The sequence below is a fragment of the Nuphar pumila genome, chromosome 5 (assembly GCF_984573655.1).
Source record: "Nuphar pumila chromosome 5, dmNupPumi1.hap1.1, whole genome shotgun sequence".
Classification (NCBI taxonomy): Eukaryota; Viridiplantae; Streptophyta; class Magnoliopsida; order Nymphaeales; family Nymphaeaceae; genus Nuphar; species Nuphar pumila.
The window spans coordinates 90044888-90065005 of record NC_143253.1 but is presented as its reverse complement, the minus strand read 5'-3'; positions in this window follow the sequence as shown (position 1 = coordinate 90065005).

Genomic DNA, 20118 nt, shown 5'->3' with positions numbered 1-20118 from the left:
AAGGAACGATCGGTTCCAACACGAGCGTTGAATCCGATAGGAAGTTCGAATCGGAACCCAAAACTTCAAACGACATAAAAAGTGAAAACCCGAGTCGGAACCCGGATCTTCAAAATAATAATAAAAATGGAAAACCGAGTTTTGAAAAAGTCGAATCTTCAAAGGAACGATCGGTTCCAACACGAGCGTTGAATTCGATAGGAAGTTCGAGTCGGAACTCGAAACTTCCAATGACATAAAAAGGGAAAACCCGAGTCGGAACCCGGATCTTCAAAATAATAATAAAAATGGAAAATTCGAGTTTTGAAAACTCGAATTTTTAAAAGAACGATCGGTTCCAACACGAGCATAGAATTCGATAGGAAGTTCGAGACGGAACTCGAAACTTTAAATGACATAAAAAAGGAAAACCCTATTCGGAACCTGGATCTTCAAAATAATAATAAAAATGGAAAACCCGAGTTTTGAAAAACTCGAATCTTCAAAGGAACGATCGGTTCCCAGACGAGCCTTGAATCCAATAGGAACTTCGAGTCAGAACTCGAAACTTCAAACGACATAAAAAGGGAAAACCCGAGTTGGAACCCGGATCTTCAAAATAATAATAAAATTGGAAAACCCGAGTTTTGAAAAACTCAAATCTTCAAAGGAACGATCGGTTCCAACACGAGCGTTGAATCCGATAGGAACTTTGAGTCAGAACTTGAAACTTCAAACGATATAAAAAGGGAAAACCCGAGTTGGAACTCGGATCTTCAAAATAATAATAAAATTGGAAAACCCGAGTTTTGAAAAACTCAAATCTTCAAAGGAACAATCGATTCCAACACGAGCATTGTTTCCAATAGGAAGTTCGAGTCGGAACTCGAAACTTCCAACGACATAAAAAGGGAAAACCTGAGTCGAAACCCGAATCTTCAAAATAATAATAAAAATGGAAAACCCGAGTTTTAAAAAACACGAATCTTCAGAAGAACGATCGGTTCCAACACTTGCGTTGAATCCGATAGGAAGTTCGAGTCGGAACACGAGACTTCAAACGACATAAAAAGAGAAAACCTATGTCGGAACCCAGATCTTCAAAATAATAATAAAAATGGAAAACCCGAGTTTTGAAAAACTCGAATCTTCAAAGGAACGATCGGTTCCAACACGAGCGTTGAGCCCGATAGGAAGTTCGAGTCGAAACTCGAAACTTCAAACGACATAAAAAGAGAAAACCTGAGTCGAAACCTGGATCTTCAAAATAATAATAAAAATGGAAAAACCCGTGTTTTTAAAAACTTGAATATTCAAAGGAACGATCGGTTTCAACACGAGCGTTGAATCCGATAGGAAGTTCGAATCGGAACCCAAAACTTCAAACGACATAAAAAGTGAAAACCCGAGTCGGAACCCGGATCTTCAAAATAATAATAAAAATGGAAAACCGAGTTTTGAAAAAGTCAAATCTTCAAAGGAACGATCGGTTCCAACACGAGCGTTGAATTCGATAGGAAGTTCGAGTCGGAACTCGAAACTTCAAATGACATAAAAAGGGAAAACCCGAGTCGGAACCCGGATCTTCAAAATAATAATAAAAATGGAAAATTCGAGTTTTGAAAACTCGAATTTTTAAAAGAACGATCGGTTCCAACACGAGCATAGAATTCAATAGGAAGTTCGAGACGGAACCCGAAACTTTAAATGACATAAAAAAGGAAAACCCGAGTCGGAACCTGGATCTTCAAAATAATAATAAAAATGGAAAACCCGAGTTTTGAAAAACTTGAATCTTCAAAGGAACGATCGGTTCCCACACGAGCCTTGAATCCAATAGGAACTTCGAGTCAGAACTCGAAACTTCAAACGACATAAAAAGGGAAAACCCGAGTTGGAACCCGGATCTTCAAAATAATAATAATATTGGAAAACCCGAGTTTTGAAAAACTCAAATCTTCAAAGGAACGATCGGTTCCAACACGAGCATTGAATCCAATAGGAAGTTTGAGTCGGAACTCGAAACTTCCAACAACATAAAAAGGGAAAACCTGAGTCGAAACCCGAATCTTCAAAATAATAATAAAAATGGAAAACCCGAGTTTTAAAAAACTCGAATCTTCAAAAGAACGATCGGTTCCAACACGAGCGTTGAATCCGATAGGAAGTTCGAGTCGAAACTCGAAACTTCAAACGACATAAAAAGGGAAAACCTAAGTCGGAACCCAGATCTTCAAAATAATAATAAAAATGGAAAACCCGAGTTTTGAAAAACTCGAATCTTCAAAGGAACGATCGGTTCCAACACGAGCGTTGAGCCCGATAGGAAGTTCGAGTCGGAACTCGAAACTTCAAACGACATAAAAAGAGAAAAACCGAGTCGAAACCTGGATCTTCAAAATAATAATAAAAATGGAAAACCCGAGTTTTTGAAAACTTGAATCTTCAAAGGAACGATCAGTTCCAACACGAGTGTTGAATCCGATAGGAAGTTCGAATCGAAACCCAAAACTTCAAACGACATAAAAAAGGAAAACCCGAGTCGGAACCCGGATCTTCAAAATAATAATAAAAATGGAAAACCGAGTTTTGAAAAACTCGAATCTTCAAAGGAACGATTGGTTCCAACACGAGCGTTGAATTCGATAGGAAGTTCGAGTCGGAACTCAAAACTTCAAATGACATAAAAAGGGAAAACCCGAGTCGGAACCCGGATCTTCAAAATAATAATCAAAATGGAAAATTCGTGTTTTGAAAACTCGAATTTTTAAAAGAACGATCGGTTCTAACACGAGCATAGAATTCGATAGGAAGTTTGAGACGGAACTCGAAACTTTAAATGACATAAAAAAGGAAAACCCGAGTCGGAACCTGGATCTTCAAAATAATAATAAAAATAGAAAACCCGAGTTTTGAAAAACTAGAATCTTCAAATGAACGATCGGTTCCAACACGAGCGTTGAATCCGATAGGAACTTCGAGTCGGAACTCAAAACTTCAAACGACATAAAAAGGGAAAATCTGAGTCGAAACCCGGATTTTCAAAATAATAATAAAAATGGAAAACCCGAGTTTTAAAAAACTTGAATCTTCAAAGGAACGATCGGTTCCAACACGAGCGTTGAATCCGATAGGAAGTTCGAATCGGAACCCAAAACTTCAAACGACATAAAAAGGGAAAACCCGAGTCGGAACCCGTATCTTCAAAATAATAATAAAAATGGAAAACCGAGTTTTGAAAAACTCGAATCTTCAAAGGAACGATCGGTTCCAACACGAGCGTTGAATTCGATAAGAAGTTCGAGTCGGAACTCGAAACTTCAAATGACATAAAAAGGGAAAACCCGAGTCGGAACCCGGATCTTCAAAACAATAATAAAAATGGAAAATTCGAGTTTTGAAAACTCGAATTTTTAAAAGAACGATTGGTTCCAACACGAGCATAGAATTCGATAGGAAGTTCGAGACGGAACTCGAAACTTTAAATGACATAAAAAAGGAAAACCCGAGTCGGAACCTGGATCTTCAAAATAATAATAAAAATGGAAAACCCGAGTTTTGAAAAACTCGAATCTTCAAAGGAACGATCGGTTCCCAGACGAGCCTTGAATCCAATAGGAACTTCGAGTCAGAACTCGAAACTTCAAACGACATAAAAAGGGAAAACCCGAGTTGGAACCCGGATCTTCAAAATAATAATAAAATTGGAAAACCCGAGTTTTGAAAAACTAGAATCTTCAAATGAACGATCGGTTCCAACACGAGCGTTGAATCCGATAGGAACTTCGAGTCGGAACTCAAAACTTCAAACGACATAAAAAGGGAAAATCTGAGTCGAAACCCGGATCTTCAAAATAATAATAAAAATGGAAAACCCGAGTTTTAAAAAACTTGAATCTTCAAAGGAACGATCGGTTCCAACACGAGCGTTGAATCCGATAGGAAGTTCGAATCGGAACCCAAAACTTCAAACGACATAAAAAGAGAAAACCCGAGTCGGAACCCGTATCTTCAAAATAATAATAAAAATGGAAAACCGAGTTTTGAAAAACTCGAATCTTCAAAGGAACGATCGGTTCCCACACGAGCCTTGAATCCAATAGGAACTTCGAGTCAGAACTCGAAACTTCAAACGACATAAAAAGGGAAAACCCGAGTTGGAACCCGGATCTTCAAAATAATAATAATATTGGAAAACCCGAGTTTTGAAAAACTCGAATCTTCAAAGGAACGATCGGTTCCAACACGAGCGTTGAATTCGATAGGAAGTTCGAGTCGGAACTCGAAACTTCAAATGACATAAAAAGGGAAAACCCGAGTCGGAACCCGGATCTTCAAAACAATAATAAAAATGGAAAATTCGAGTTTTGAAAACTCGAATTTTTAAAAGAACGATTGGTTCCAACACGAGCATAGAATTCGATAGGAAGTTCGAGACGGAACTCGAAACTTTAAATGACATAAAAAAGGAAAACCCGAGTCGAAACTTGTATCTTCAAAATAATAATAAAAATGGAAGACCCGAGTTTTGAAAAACTCGAATCTTCAAAGGGACGATCGGTTCCAACACGAGCGTTGAATCCGATAGGAACTTTGAGTCAGAACTTGAAACTTCAAACGATATAAAAAGGGAAAACCCGAGTTGGAACTCGGATCTTCAAAATAATAATAAAATTGGAAAACCCGAGTTTTGAAAAACTCAAATCTTCAAAGGAACAATCGATTCCAACACGAGCATTGTTTCCAATAGGAAGTTCGAGTCGGAACTCGAAACTTCCAACGACATAAAAAGGGAAAACCTGAGTCGAAACCCGAATCTTCAAAATAATAATAAAAATGGAAAACCCGAGTTTTAAAAAACACGAATCTTCAAAAGAACGATCGGTTCCAACACTTGCGTTGAATCCGATAGGAAGTTTGAGTCGGAACACGAGACTTCAAACGACATAAAAAGAGAAAACCTATGTCGGAACCCAGATCTTCAAAATAATAATAAAAATGGAAAACCCGAGTTTTGAAAAACTCGAATCTTCAAAGGAACGATCGGTTCCAACACGAGCGTTGAGCCCGATAGGAAGTTCGAGTCGAAACTCGAAACTTCAAACGACATAAAAAGAGAAAACCTGAGTCGAAACCTGGATCTTCAAAATAATAATAAAAATGGAAAAACCCGTGTTTTTAAAAACTTGAATATTCAAAGGAACGATCGGTTCCAACACGAGCGTTGAATCCGATAGGAAGTTCGAATCGGAACCCAAAACTTCAAACGACATAAAAAGTGAAAACCCGAGTCGGAACCCGGATCTTCAAAATAATAATAAAAATGGAAAACCGAGTTTTGAAAAAGTCGAATCTTCAAAGGAACGATCGGTTCCAACACGAGCGTTGAATTCGATAGGAAGTTCGAGTCGGAACTCGAAACTTCAAATGACATAAAAAGGGAAAACCCGAGTCGGAACCCGGATCTTCAAAATAATAATAAAAATGGAAAATTCGAGTTTTGAAAACTCGAATTTTTAAAAGAACGATCGGTTCCAACACGAGCATAGAATTCGATAGGAAGTTCGAGACGGAACCCGAAACTTTAAATGACATAAAAAACGAAAACCCGAGTCGGAACCTGGATCTTCAAAATAATAATAAAAATGGAAAACCCGAGTTTTGAAAAACTCGAATCTTCAAAGGAACGATCGGTTCCCACACGAGCCTTGAATCCAATAGGAACTTCGAGTCAGAACTCGAAACTTCAAACGACATAAAAAGGGAAAACCCGAGTTGGAACCCGGATCTTCAAAATAATAATAAAATTGGAAAACCCGAGTTTTGAAAAACTCAAATCTTCAAAGGAACGATCGGTTCCAACACGAGCATTGAATCCAATAGGAAGTTCGAGTCGGAACTCGAAACTTCCAACAACATAAAAAGGGAAAACCTGAGTCGAAACCCGAATCTTCAAAATAATAATAAAAATGGAAAACCCGAGTTTTAAAAAACTCGAATCTTCAAAAGAACGATCGGTTCCAACACGAGCGTTGAATCCGATAGGAAGTTCGAGTCGAAACTCGAAACTTCAAACGACATAAAAAGGGAAAACCTAAGTCGGAACCCAGATCTTCAAAATAATAATAAAAATGGAAAACCCGAGTTTTGAAAAACTCGAATCTTCAAAGGAACGATCGGTTCCAACACGAGCGTTGAGCCCGATAGGAAGTTCGAGTCGGAACTCGAAACTTCAAACGACATAAAAAGAGAAAAACCGAGTCGAAACCTGGATCTTCAAAATAATAATAAAAATGGAAAACCCGAGTTTTTGAAAACTTGAATCTTCAAAGGAACGATCAGTTCCAACACGAGTGTTGAATCCGAATGGAAGTTCGAATCGGAACCCAAAACTTCAAACGACATAAAAAGGGAAAACCCGAGTCGGAACCCGGATCTTCAAAATAATAATAAAAATGGAAAACCGAGTTATGAAAAACTCGAATCTTCAAAGGAACGATTGGTTCCAACACGAGCGTTGAATTCGATAGGAAGTTCGAGTCGGAACTCAAAACTTCAAATGACATAAAAAGGGAAAACCCGAGTCGGAACCCGAATCTTCAAAATAATAATCAAAATGGAAAATTCGTGTTTTGAAAACTCGAATTTTTAAAAGAACGATCGGTTCTAACACGAGCATAGAATTCGATAGGAAGTTCGAGACGGAACTCGAAACTTTAAATGACATAAAAAAGGAAAACCCGAGTCGGAACCTGGATCTTCAAAATAATAATAAAAATAGAAAACCCGAGTTTTGAAAAACTAGAATCCTCAAATGAACGATCGGTTCCAACACGAGCGTTGAATCCGATAGGAACTTCGAGTCGGAACTCAAAACTTCAAACGACATAAAAAGGGAAAATCTGAGTCGAAACCCGGATCTTCAAAATAATAATAAAAATGGAAAACCCGAGTTTTAAAAAACTTGAATCTTCAAAGGAACGATCGGTTCCAACACGAGCGTTGAATCCGATAGGAAGTTCGAATCGGAACCCAAAACTTCAAACGACATAAAAAGAGAAAACCCGAGTCGGAACCCGTATCTTCAAAATAATAATAAAAATGGAAAACCGAGTTTTGAAAAACTCGAATCTTCAAAGGAACGATCGGTTCCAACACGAGCGTTGAATTCGATAGGAAGTTCGAGTCGGAACTCGAAACTTCAAATGACATAAAAAGGGAAAACCCGAGTCGGAACCCGGATCGTCAAAACAATAATAAAAATGGAAAATTCGAGTTTTGAAAACTCGAATTTTTAAAAGAACGATTGGTTCCAACACGAGCATAGAATTTGATAGGAAGTTCGAGACGGAACTCGAAACTTTAAATGACATAAAAAAGGAAAACCCGAGTCGGAACCTGTATCTTCAAAATAATAATAAAATTGGAAGACCCGAGTTTTGAAAAACTCGAATCTTCAAAGGGACGATCGGTTCCAACACGAGCGTTGAATCCGATAGGAACTTTGAGTCAGAACTTGAAACTTCAAACGATATAAAAAGGGAAAACCCGAGTTGGAACTCGGATCTTCAAAATAATAATAAAATTGGAAAACCCGAGTTTTGAAAAACTCAAATCTTCAAAGGAACGATCGGTTCCAACACGAGCATTGTTTCCAATAGGAAGTTCGAGTCAGAACTCGAAACTTCCAACGACATAAAAAGGGAAAACCTGAGTCGAAACCCGAATCTTCAAAATAATAATAAAAATGGAAAACCCGAGTTTTAAAAAACACAAATCTTCAAAAGAACGATCGGTTCCAACACTTGCGTTGAATCCGATAGGAAGTTCGAGTCGGAACACGAGACTTCAAACGACATAAAAAGAGAAAACCTATGTCAAAACCCAGATCTTCAAAATAATAATAAAAATGGAAAACCCGAGTTTTGAAAAACTCGAATCTTCAAAGGAACGATCGGTTCCAACACGAGCGTTGAGCCCGATAGGAAGTTCGAGTCGAAACTCGAAACTTCAAACGACATAAAAAGAGAAAACCTGAGTCGAAACCTGGATCTTCAAAATAATAATAAAAATGGAAAAACCCGAGTTTTTAAAAACTTGAATATTCAAAGGAACGATCGGTTCCAACACGAGCGTTGAATCCGATAGGAAGTTCGAATCGGAACCCAAAACTTCAAACGACATAAAAAGTGAAAACCCGAGTCGGAACCCGGATCTTCAAAATAATAATAAAAATGGAAAACCGAGTTTTGAAAAAGTCGAATCTTCAAAGGAACGATCGGTTCCAACACGAGCGTTGAATTCGATAGGAAGTTCGAGTCGGAACTCGAAACTTCCAATGACATAAAAAGGGAAAACCCGAGTCGGAACCCGGATCTTCAAAATAATAATAAAAATGGAAAATTCGAGTTTTGAAAACTCGAATTTTTAAAAGAACGATCGGTTCCAACACGAGCATAGAATTCGATAGGAAGTTCGAGACGGAACTCGAAACTTTAAATGACATAAAAAAGGAAAACCCTATTCGGAACCTGGATCTTCAAAATAATAATAAAAATGGAAAACCCGAGTTTTGAAAAACTCGAATCTTCAAAGGAACGATCGGTTCCCAGACGAGCCTTGAATCCAATAGGAACTTCGAGTCAGAACTCGAAACTTCAAACGACATAAAAAGGGAAAACCCGAGTTGGAACCCGGATCTTCAAAATAATAATAAAATTGGAAAACCCGAGTTTTGAAAAACTCAAATCTTCAAAGGAACGATCGGTTCCAACACGAGCATTGAATCCAATAGGAAGTTCGAGTCGGAACTCGAAACTTCCAACAACATAAAAAGGGAAAACCTGAGTCGAAAATCGAATCTTCAAAATAATAATAAAAATGGAAAACCCGAGTTTTAAAAAACTCGAATCTTCAAAAGAACGATCGGTTCCAACACGAGCGTTGAATCCGATAGGAAGTTCGAGTCGAAACTCGAAACTTCAAACGACATAAAAAGGGAAAACCTAAGTCGGAACCCAGATCTTCAAAATAATAATAAAAATGGAAAACCCGAATTTGAAAAACTCGAATCTTCAAAGGAACGATCGGTTTCAACACGAGCGTTGAGCCCGATAGGAAGTTCGAGTCGGAACTCGAAACTTCAAACGACATAAAAAGAGAAAAACCGAGTCGAAACCTGGATCTTCAAAATAATAATAAAAATGGAAAACCCGAGTTTTTGAAAACTTGAATCTTCAAAGGAACGATCAGTTCCAACACGAGTGTTGAATCCGATAGGAAGTTCGAATCGGAACCCAAAACTTCAAACGACATAAAAAGGGAAAACCCGAGTCGGAACCCGGATCTTCAAAATAATAATAAAAATGGAAAACCGAGTTTTGAAAAACTCGAATCTTCAAAGGAACGATTGGTTCCAACACGAGCGTTGAATTCGATAGGAAGTTCGAGTCGGAACTCAAAACTTCAAATGACATAAAAAGGGAAAACCCGAGTCGGAACCCGAAACTTCAAAATAATAATCAAAATGGAAAATTCGTGTTTTGAAAACTCGAAATTTTAAAAGAACGATCGGTTCTAACACGAGCATAGAATTCGATAGGAAGTTCGAGACGGAACTCGAAACTTTAAATGACATAAAAAAGGAAAACCCGAGTCGGAACCTGGATCTTCAAAATAATAATAAAAATAGAAAACCCGAGTTTTGAAAAACTAGAATCTTCAAATGAACGATCGGTTCCAACACGAGCGTTGAATCCGATAGGAACTTCGAGTCGGAACTCAAAACTTCAAACGACATAAAAAGGGAAAATCTGAGTCGAAACCCGGATCTTCAAAATAATAATAAAAATGGAAAACCCGAGTTTTAAAAAACTTGAATCTTCAAAGGAACGATCGGTTCCAACACGAGCGTTGAATCCGATAGGAAGTTCGAATCGGAACCCAAAACTTCAAACGACATAAAAAGGGAAAACCCGAGTCGGAACCCGTATCTTCAAAATAATAATAAAAATGGAAAACCGAGTTTTGAAAAACTCGAATCTTCAAAGGAACGATCGGTTCCAACACGAGCGTTGAATTCGATAGGAAGTTCGAGTCGGAACTCGAAACTTCAAATGACATAAAAAGGGAAAACCCGAGTCGGAACCCGGATCTTCAAAACAATAATAAAAATGGAAAATTCGAGTTTTGAAAACTCGAATTTTTAAAAGAACGATTGGTTCCAACACGAGCATAGAATTTGATAGGAAGTTCGAGACGGAACTCGAAACTTTAAATGACATAAAAAAGGAAAACCCGAGTCGGAACCTGTATCTTCAAAATAATAATAAAAATGGAAGACCCGAGTTTTGAAAAACTCGAATCTTCAAAGGGACGATCGGTTCCAACACGAGCGTTGAATCCGATAGGAACTTTGAGTCAGAACTTGAAACTTCAAACGATATAAAAAGGGAAAACCCGAGTTGGAACTCGGATCTTCAAAATAATAATAAAATTGGAAAACCCGAGTTTTGAAAAACTCAAATCTTCAAAGGAACGATCGGTTCCAACACGAGTATTGTTTCCAATAGGAAGTTCGAGTCGGAACTCGAAACTTCCAACGACATAAAAAGGGAAAACCTGAGTCGAAACCCGAATCTTCAAAATAATAATAAAAATGGAAAACCCGAGTTTTAAAAAACACGAATCTTCAAAAGAACGATCGGTTCCAACACTTGCGTTGAATCCGATAGGAAGTTCGAGTCGGAACACGAGACTTCAAACGACATAAAAAGAGAAAACCGATGTCGGAACCCAGATCTTCAAAATAATAATAAAAATGGAAAACCCGAGTTTTGAAAAACTCGAATCTTCAAAGGAACGATCGGTTCCAACACGAGCGTTGAGCCCGATAGAAAGTTCGAGTCGAAACTCGAAACTTCAAACGACATAAAAAGAGAAAACCTAAGTCGAAACCTGGATCTTCAAAATAATAATAAAAATGGAAAAACCCGAGTTTTTAAAAACTTGAATATTCAAAGGAACGATCGGTTCCAACACGAGCGTTGAATCTGATAGGAAGTTCGAATCGGAACCCAAAACTTCAAACGACATAAAAAGTGAAAACCCGAGTCGGAACCCGGATCTTCAAAATAATAATAAAAATGGAAAACCGAGTTTTGAAAAAGTCGAATCTTCAAAGGAACGATCGGTTCCAACACGAGCGTTGAATTCGATAGGAAGTTCGAGTCGGAACTCGAAACTTCAAATGACATAAAAAGGGAAAACCCGAGTCGGAACCCGGATCTTCAAAATAATAATAAAAATGGAAAATTCGAGTTTTGAAAACTCGAATTTTTAAAAGAACGATCGGTTCCAACACGAGCATAGAATTCGATAGGAAGTTCGAGACGGAACTCGAAACTTTAAATGACATAAAAAAGGAAAACCCTATTCGGAACCTGGATCTTCAAAATAAAAATAAAAATGGAAAACCCGAGTTTTGAAAAACTCGAATCTTCAAAGGAACGATCGGTTCACAGACGAGCCTTGAATCCAATAGGAACTTCGAGTCAGAACTCGAAACTTCAAACGACATAAAAAGGGAAAACCCGAGTTGGAACCCGGATCTTCAAAATAATAATAAAATTGGAAAACCCGAGTTTTGAAAAACTCAAATCTTCAAAGGAACGATCGGTTCCAACATGAGCATTGAATCCAATAGGAAGTTCGAGTCGGAACTCGAAACTTCCAACAACATAAAAAGGGAAAACCTGAGTCGAAAATCGAATCTTCAAAATAATAATAAAAATGGAAAACCGGAGTTTTAAAAAACTCGAATCTTCAAAAGAACGATCGGTTCCAACACGAGCGTTGAATCCGATAGGAAGTTCGAGTCGAAACTCGAAACTTCAAACGACATAAAAAGGGAAAACCTAAGTCGGAACCCAGATCTTCAAAATAATAATAAAAATGGAAAACCCGAGTTTTGAAAAACTCGAATCTTCAAAGGAACGATCGGTTCCAACACGAGCGTTGAGCCCGATAGGAAGTTCGAGTCGGAACTCGAAACTTCAAACGACATAAAAAGAGAAAAACCGAGTCGAAACCTGGATCTTCAAAATAATAATAAAAATGGAAAACCCGAGTTTTTGAAAACTTGAATCTTCAAAGGAACGATCAGTTCCAACACGAGTGTTGAATCCGATAGGAAGTTCGAATCGGAACCCAAAACTTCAAACGACATAAAAAGGGAAAACCCGAGTCGGAACCCGGATCTTCAAAATAATAATAAAAATGGAAAACCGAGTTATGAAAAACTCGAATCTTCAAAGGAACGATTGGTTCCAACACGAGCGTTGAATTCGATAGGAAGTTCGAGTCGGAACTCAAAACTTCAAATGACATAAAAAGGGAAAACCCGAGTCGGAACCCGAATCTTCAAAATAATAATCAAAATGGAAAATTCGTGTTTTGAAAACTCGAATTTTTAAAAGAACGATCGGTTCTAACACGAGCATAGAATTCGATAGGAAGTTCGAGACGGAACTCGAAACTTTAAATGACATAAAAAAGGAAAACCCGAGTCGGAACCTGGATCTTCAAAATAATAATAAAAATAGAAAACCCGAGTTTTGAAAAACTAGAATCTTCAAATGAACGATCGGTTCCAACACGAGCGTTGAATCCGATAGGAACTTCGAGTCGGAACTCAAAACTTCAAACGACATAAAAAGGGAAAATCTGAGTCGAAACCCGGATCTTCAAAATAATAATAAAAATGGAAAACCCGAGTTTTAAAAAACTTGAATCTTCAAAGGAACGATCGGTTCCAACACGAGCGTTGAATCCGATAGGAAGTTCGAATCGGAACCCAAAACTTCAAACGACATAAAAAGGGAAAACCCGAGTCGGAACCCGTATCTTCAAAATAATAATAAAAATGGAAAACCGAGTTTTGAAAAACTCGAATCTTCAAAGGAACGATCGGTTCCAACACGAGCGTTGAATTCGATAGGAAGTTCGAGTCGGAACTCGAAACTTCAAATGACATAAAAAGGGAAAACCCGAGTCGGAACCCGGATCTTCAAAACAATAATAAAAATGGAAAATTCGAGTTTTGAAAACTCGAATTTTTAAAAGAACGATTGGTTCCAACACGAGCATAGAATTCGATAGGAAGTTCGAGACGGAACTCGAAACTTTAAATGACATAAAAAAGGAAAACCCGAGTCGGAACTTGTATCTTCAAAATAATAATAAAAATGGAAGACCCGAGTTTTGAAAAACTCGAATCTTCAAAGGGACGATCGGTTCCAACACGAGCGTTGAATCCGATAGGAACTTTGAGTCAGAACTTGAAACTTCAAACGATATAAAAAGGGAAAACCCGAGTTGGAACTCGGATCTTCAAAATAATAATAAAATTGGAAAACCCGAGTTTTGAAAAACTCAAATCTTCAAAGGAACAATCGATTCCAACACGAGCATTGTTTCCAATAGGAAGTTCGAGTCGGAACTCGAAACTTCCAACGACATAAAAAGGGAAAACGTGAGTCGAAACCCGAATCTTCAAAATAATAATAAAAATGGAAAACCCGAGTTTTAAAAAACACGAATCTTCAAAAGAACGATCGGTTCCAACACTTGCGTTGAATCCGATAGGAAGTTCGAGTCGGAACACGAGACTTCAAACGACATAAAAAGAGAAAACCTATGTCGGAACCCAGATCTTCAAAATAATAATAAAAATGGAAAACCCGAGTTTTGAAAAACTCGAATCTTCAAAGGAACGATCGGTTCCAACACGAGCGTTGAGCCCGATAGGAAGTTCGAGTCGAAACTCGAAACTTCAAACGACATAAAAAGAGAAAACCTGAGTCGAAACCTGGATCTTCAAAATAATAATAAAAATGGAAAAACCCGTGTTTTTAAAAACTTGAATATTCAAAGGAACGATCGGTTTCAACACGAGCGTTGAATCCGATAGGAAGTTCGAATCGGAACCCAAAACTTCAAACGACATAAAAAGTGAAAACCCGAGTCGGAACCCGGATCTTCAAAATAATAATAAAAATGGAAAACCGAGTTTTGAAAAAGTCGAATCTTCAAAGGAACGATCGGTTCCAACACGAGCGTTGAATTCGATAGGAAGTTCGAGTCGGAACTCGAAACTTCAAATGACATAAAAAGGGAAAACCCGAGTCGGAACCCGGATCTTCAAAATAATAATAAAAATGGAAAATTCGAGTTTTGAAAACTCGAATTTTTAAAAGAACGATCGGTTCCAACACGAGCATAGAATTCAATAGGAAGTTCGAGACGGAACCCGAAACTTTAAATGACATAAAAAAGGAAAACCCGAGTCGGAACATGGATCTTCAAAATAATAATAAAAATGGAAAACCCGAGTTTTGAAAAACTCGAATCTTCAAAGGAACGATCGGTTCCCACACGAGCCTTGAATCCAATAGGAACTTCGAGTCAGAACTCGAAACTTCAAACGACATAAAAAGGGAAAACCCGAGTTGGAACCCGGATCTTCAAAATAATAATAAAATTGGAAAACCCGAGTTTTGAAAAACTCAAATCTTCAAAGGAACGATCGGTTCCAACACGAGCATTGAATCCAATAGGAAGTTCGAGTCGGAACTCGAAACTTCCAACAACATAAAAAGGGAAAACCTGAGTCGAAACCCGAATCTTCAAAATAATAATAAAAATGAAAAACCCGAGTTTTAAAAAACTCGAATCTTCAAAAGAACGATCGGTTCCAACACGAGCGTTGAATCCGATAGGAAGTTCGAGTCGAAACTCGAAACTTCAAACGACATAAAAAGGGAAAACCTAAGTCGGAACCCAGATCTTCAAAATAATAATAAAAATGGAAAACCCGAGTTTTGAAAAACTCGAATCTTCAAAGGAACGATCGGTTCCAACACGAGCGTTGAGCCCGATAGGAAGTTCGAGTCGGAACTCGAAACTTCAAACGACATAAAAAGAGAAAAACCGAGTCGAAACCTGGATCTTCAAAATAATAATAAAAATGGAAAACCCGAGTTTTTGAAAACTTGAATCTTCAAAGGAACGATCAGTTCCAACACGAGTGTTGAATCCGATAGGAAGTTCGCATCGAAACCCAAAACTTCAAACGACATAAAAAAGGAAAACCCGAGTCGGAACCCGGATCTTCAAAATAATAATAAAAATGGAAAACCGAGTTTTGAAAAACTCGAATCTTCAAAGGAACGATTGGTTCCAACACGAGCGTTGAATTCGATAGGAAGTTCGAGTCGGAACTCAAAACTTCAAATGACATAAAAAGGGAAAACCCGAGTCGGAACCCGGATCTTCAAAATAATAATCAAAGTGGAAAATTCGTGTTTTGAAAACTCGAATTTTTAAAAGAACGATCGGTTCTAACACGAGCATAGAATTCGATAGGAAGTTTGAGACGGAACTCGAAACTTTAAATGACATAAAAAAGGAAAACCCGAGTCGGAACCTGGATCTTCAAAATAATAATAAAAATAGAAAACCCGAGTTTTGAAAAACTAGAATCTTCAAATGAACGATCGGTTCCAACACGAGCGTTGAATCCGATAGGAACTTCGAGTCGGAACTCAAAACTTCAAACGACATAAAAAGGGAAAATCTGAGTCGAAACCCGGATCTTCAAAATAATAATAAAAATGGAAAACCCGAGTTTTAAAAAACTTGAATCTTCAAAGGAACGATCGGTTCCAACACGAGCGTTGAATCCGATAGGAAGTTCGAATCGGAACCCAAAACTTCAAACGACATAAAAGGGGAAAACCCGAGTCGGAACCCGTATCTTCAAAATAATAATAAAAATGGAAAACCGAGTTTTGAAAAACTCGAATCTTCAAAGGAACGATCGGTTCCAACACGAGCGTTGAATTCGATAAGAAGTTCGAGTCGGAACTCGAAACTTCAAATGACATAAAAAGGGAAAACCCGAGTCGGAACCCGGATCTTCAAAACAATAATAAAAATGGAAAATTCGAGTTTTGAAAACTCGAATTTTTAAAAGAACGATTGGTTCCAACACGAGCATAGAATTCGATAGGAAGTTCGAGACGGAACTCGAAACTTTAAATGACATAAAAAAGGAAAACCCGAGTCGGAACCTGGATCTTCAAAATAATAATAAAAATGGAAAACCCGAGTTTTGAAAAACTTGAATCTTCAAAGGAACGATCGGTTCCCACACGAGCCTTGAATCCAATAGGAACTTCGAGTCAGAACTCGAAACTCCAAACGACATAAAAAGGGAAAACCCGAGTTGGAACCCGGATCTTCAAAATAATAATAATATTGGAAAACCCGAGTTTTGAAAAACTCAAATCTTCAAAGGAACGATCGGTTCCAACACGAGCATTGAATCCAATAGGAAGTTCGAGTCGGAACTCGAAACTTCCAACAACATAAAAAGGGAAAACCTGAGTCGAAACCCGAATCTTCAAAATAATAATAAAAATGGAAAACCCGAGTTTTAAAAAACTCGAATCTTCAAAAGAACGATCGGTTCCAACACGAGCGTTGAATCCGATAGGAAGTTCGAGTCGAAACTCGAAACTTCAAACGACATAAAAAGGGAAAACCTATGTCGGAACCCAGATCTTCAAAATAATAATAAAAATGGAAAACCCGAGTTTTGAAAAACTCGAATCTTCAAAGGAACGATCGGTTCCAACACGAGCGTTGAGCCCGATAGGAAGTTCGAGTCGGAACTCGAAACTTCAAATGACATAAAAAGAGAAAAACCGAGTCGAAACCTGGATCTTCAAAATAATAATAAAAATGGAAAAACCCGAGTTTTTAAAAACTTGAATCTTCAAAGGAACGATCGGTTCCAACACGAGCGTTGAATCCGATAGGAAGTTCGAATCGGAACCCAAAACTTCAAACGACATAAAAAGGGAAAACCCGAGTCGGAACCCGTATCTTCAAAATAATAATAAAAATGGAAAACCGAGTTTTGAAAAACTCGAATCTTCAAAGGAACGATCGGTTCCAACACGAGCGTTGAATTCGATAGGAAGTTCGAGTCGGAACTCGAAACTTCAAATGACATAAAAAGGGAAAACCCGAGTCGGAACCCGGATCTTCAAAACAATAATAAAAATGGAAAATTCGAGTTTTGAAAACTCGAATTTTTAAAAGAACGATTGGTTCCAACACGAGTATAGAATTCGATAGGAAGTTCGAGACAGAACTCGAAACTTTAAATGACATAAAAAAGGAAAACCCGAGTCGGAACCTGTATCTTCAAAATAATAATAAAAATGGAAGACCCGAGTTTTGAAAAACTCGAATCTTCAAAGGAACGATCGGTTCCAACACGAGCATTGAATCCAATAGGAACTTCGAGTCAGAACTCGAAACTTCAAACGACATAAAAAGGGAAAACCCGAGTTGGAACCCGGATCTTCAAAATAATAATAAAAATGGAAAACCCGAGTTTTGAAAAACTCGAATCTTCAAAGGAACGATCGGTTCCAACACGAGCGTTGAGCCCGATAGGAAGTTCGAGTCGGAACTCGAAACTTCAAACGACATAAAAAGAGAAAAACCGAGTCGAAACCTGGATCTTCAAAATAATAATAAAAATGGAAAACCCGAGTTTTTGAAAACTTGAATCTTCAAAGGAACGATCAGTTCCAACACGAGTGTTGAATCCGATAGGAAGTTCGAATCGAAACCCAAAACTTCAAACGACATAAAAAAGGAAAACCCGAGTCGGAACCCGGATCTTCAAAATAATAATAAAAATGGAAAACCGAGTTTTGAAAAACTCGAATCTTCAAAGGAACGATTGGTTCCAACACGAGCGTTGAATTCGATAGGAAGTTCGAGTCGGAACTCAAAACTTCAAATGACATAAAAAGGGAAAACCCGAGTCGGAACCCGGATCTTCAAAATAATAATCAAAATGGAAAATTCGTGTTTTGAAAACTCGAATTTTTAAAAGAACGATCGGTTCTAACACGAGCATAGAATTCGATAGGAAGTTTGAGACGGAACTCGAAACTTTAAATGACATAAAAAAGGAAAACCCGAGTCGGAACCTGGATCTTCAAAATAATAATAAAAATGGAAAACCCGAGTTTTGAAAAACTTGAATCTTCAAAGGAACGATCGGTTCCCACACGAGCCTTGAATCCAATAGGAACTTCGAGTCAGAACTCGAAACTTCAAACGACATAAAAAGGGAAAACCCGAGTTGGAACCCGGATCTTCAAAATAATAATAATATTGGAAAACCCGAGTTTTGAAAAACTCAAATCTTCAAAGGAACGATCGGTTCCAACACGAGCATTGAATCCAATAGGAAGTTCGAGTCGGAACTCGAAACTTCCAACAACATAAAAAGGGAAAACCTGAGTCGAAACCCGAATCTTCAAAATAATAATCAAAATGGAAAACCCGAGTTTTAAAAAACTCGAATCTTCAAAAGAACGATCGGTTCCAACACGAGCGTTGAATCCGATAGGAAGTTCGAGTCGAAACTCGAAACTTCAAACGACATAAAAAGGGAAAACCTATGTCGGAACCCAGATCTTCAAAATAATAATAAAAATGGAAAACCCGAGTTTTGAAAAACTCGAATCTTCAAAGGAACGATCGGTTCCAACACGAGCGTTGAGCCCGATAGGAAGTTCGAGTCGGAACTCGAAACTTCAAATGACATAAAAAGAGAAAAACCGAGTCGAAACCTGGATCTTCAAAATAATAATAAAAATGGAAAAACCCGAGTTTTTAAAAACTTGAATCTTCAAAGGAACGATCGGTTCCAACACGAGCGTTGAATCCGATAGGAAGTTCGAATCGGAACCCAAAACTTCAAACGACATAAAAAGGGAAAACCCGAGTCGGAACCCGTATCTTCAAAATAATAATAAAAATGGAAAACCGAGTTTTGAAAAACTCGAATCTTCAAAGGAACGATCGGTTCCAACACGAGCGTTGAATTCGATAGGAAGTTCGAGTCGGAACTCGAAACTTCAAATGACATAAAAAGGGAAAACCCGAGTCGGAACCCGGATCTTCAAAACAATAATAAAAATGGAAAATTCGAGTTTTGAAAACTCGAATTTTTAAAAGAACGATTGGTTCCAACACGAGCATAGAATTCGATAGGAAGTTCGAGACGGAACTCGAAACTTTAAATGACATAAAAAAGGAAAACCCGAGTCGGAACCTGTATCTTCAAAATAATAATAAAAATGGAAGACCCGAGTTTTGAAAAACTCGAATCTTCAAAGGAACGATCGGTTCCAACACGAGCATTGAATCCAATAGGAACTTCGAGTCAGAACTCGAAACTTCAAACGACATAAAAAGGGAAAACCCGAGTTGGAACCCGGATCTTCAAAATAATAATAAAAATGGAAAACCCGAGTTTTGAAAAACTCGAATCTTCAAAGGAACGATCGGTTCCAACACGAGCGTTGAGCCCGATAGGAAGTTCGAGTCGGAACTCGAAACTTCAAGCGACATAAAAAGAGAAAAACCGAGTCGAAACCTGGATCTTCAAAATAATAATAAAAATGGAAAACCCGAGTTTTTGAAAACTTGAATCTTCAAAGGAACGATCAGTTCCAACACGAGTGTTGAATCCGATAGGAAGTTCGAATCGAAACCCAAAACTTCAAACGACATAAAAAAGGAAAACCCGAGTCGGAACCCGGATCTTCAAAATAATAATAAAAATGGAAAACCGAGTTTTGAAAAACTCGAATCTTCAAAGGAACGATTGGTTCCAACACGAGCGTTGAATTCGATAGGAAGTTCGAGTCGGAACTCAAAACTTCAAATGACATAAAAAGGGAAAACCCGAGTCGGAACCCGGATCTTCAAAATAATAATCAAAATGGAAAATTCATGTTTTGAAAACTCGAATTTTTAAAAGAACGATCGGTTCTAACACGAGCATAGAATTCGATAGGAAGTTTGAGACGGAACTCGAAACTTTAAATGACATAAAAAAGGAAAACCCGAGTCGGAACCTGGATCTTCAAAATAATAATAAAAATGGAAAACCCGAGTTTTGAAAAACTTGAATCTTCAAAGGAACGATCGGTTCCCACACGAGCCTTGAATCCAATAGGAACTTCGAGTCAGAACTCGAAACTT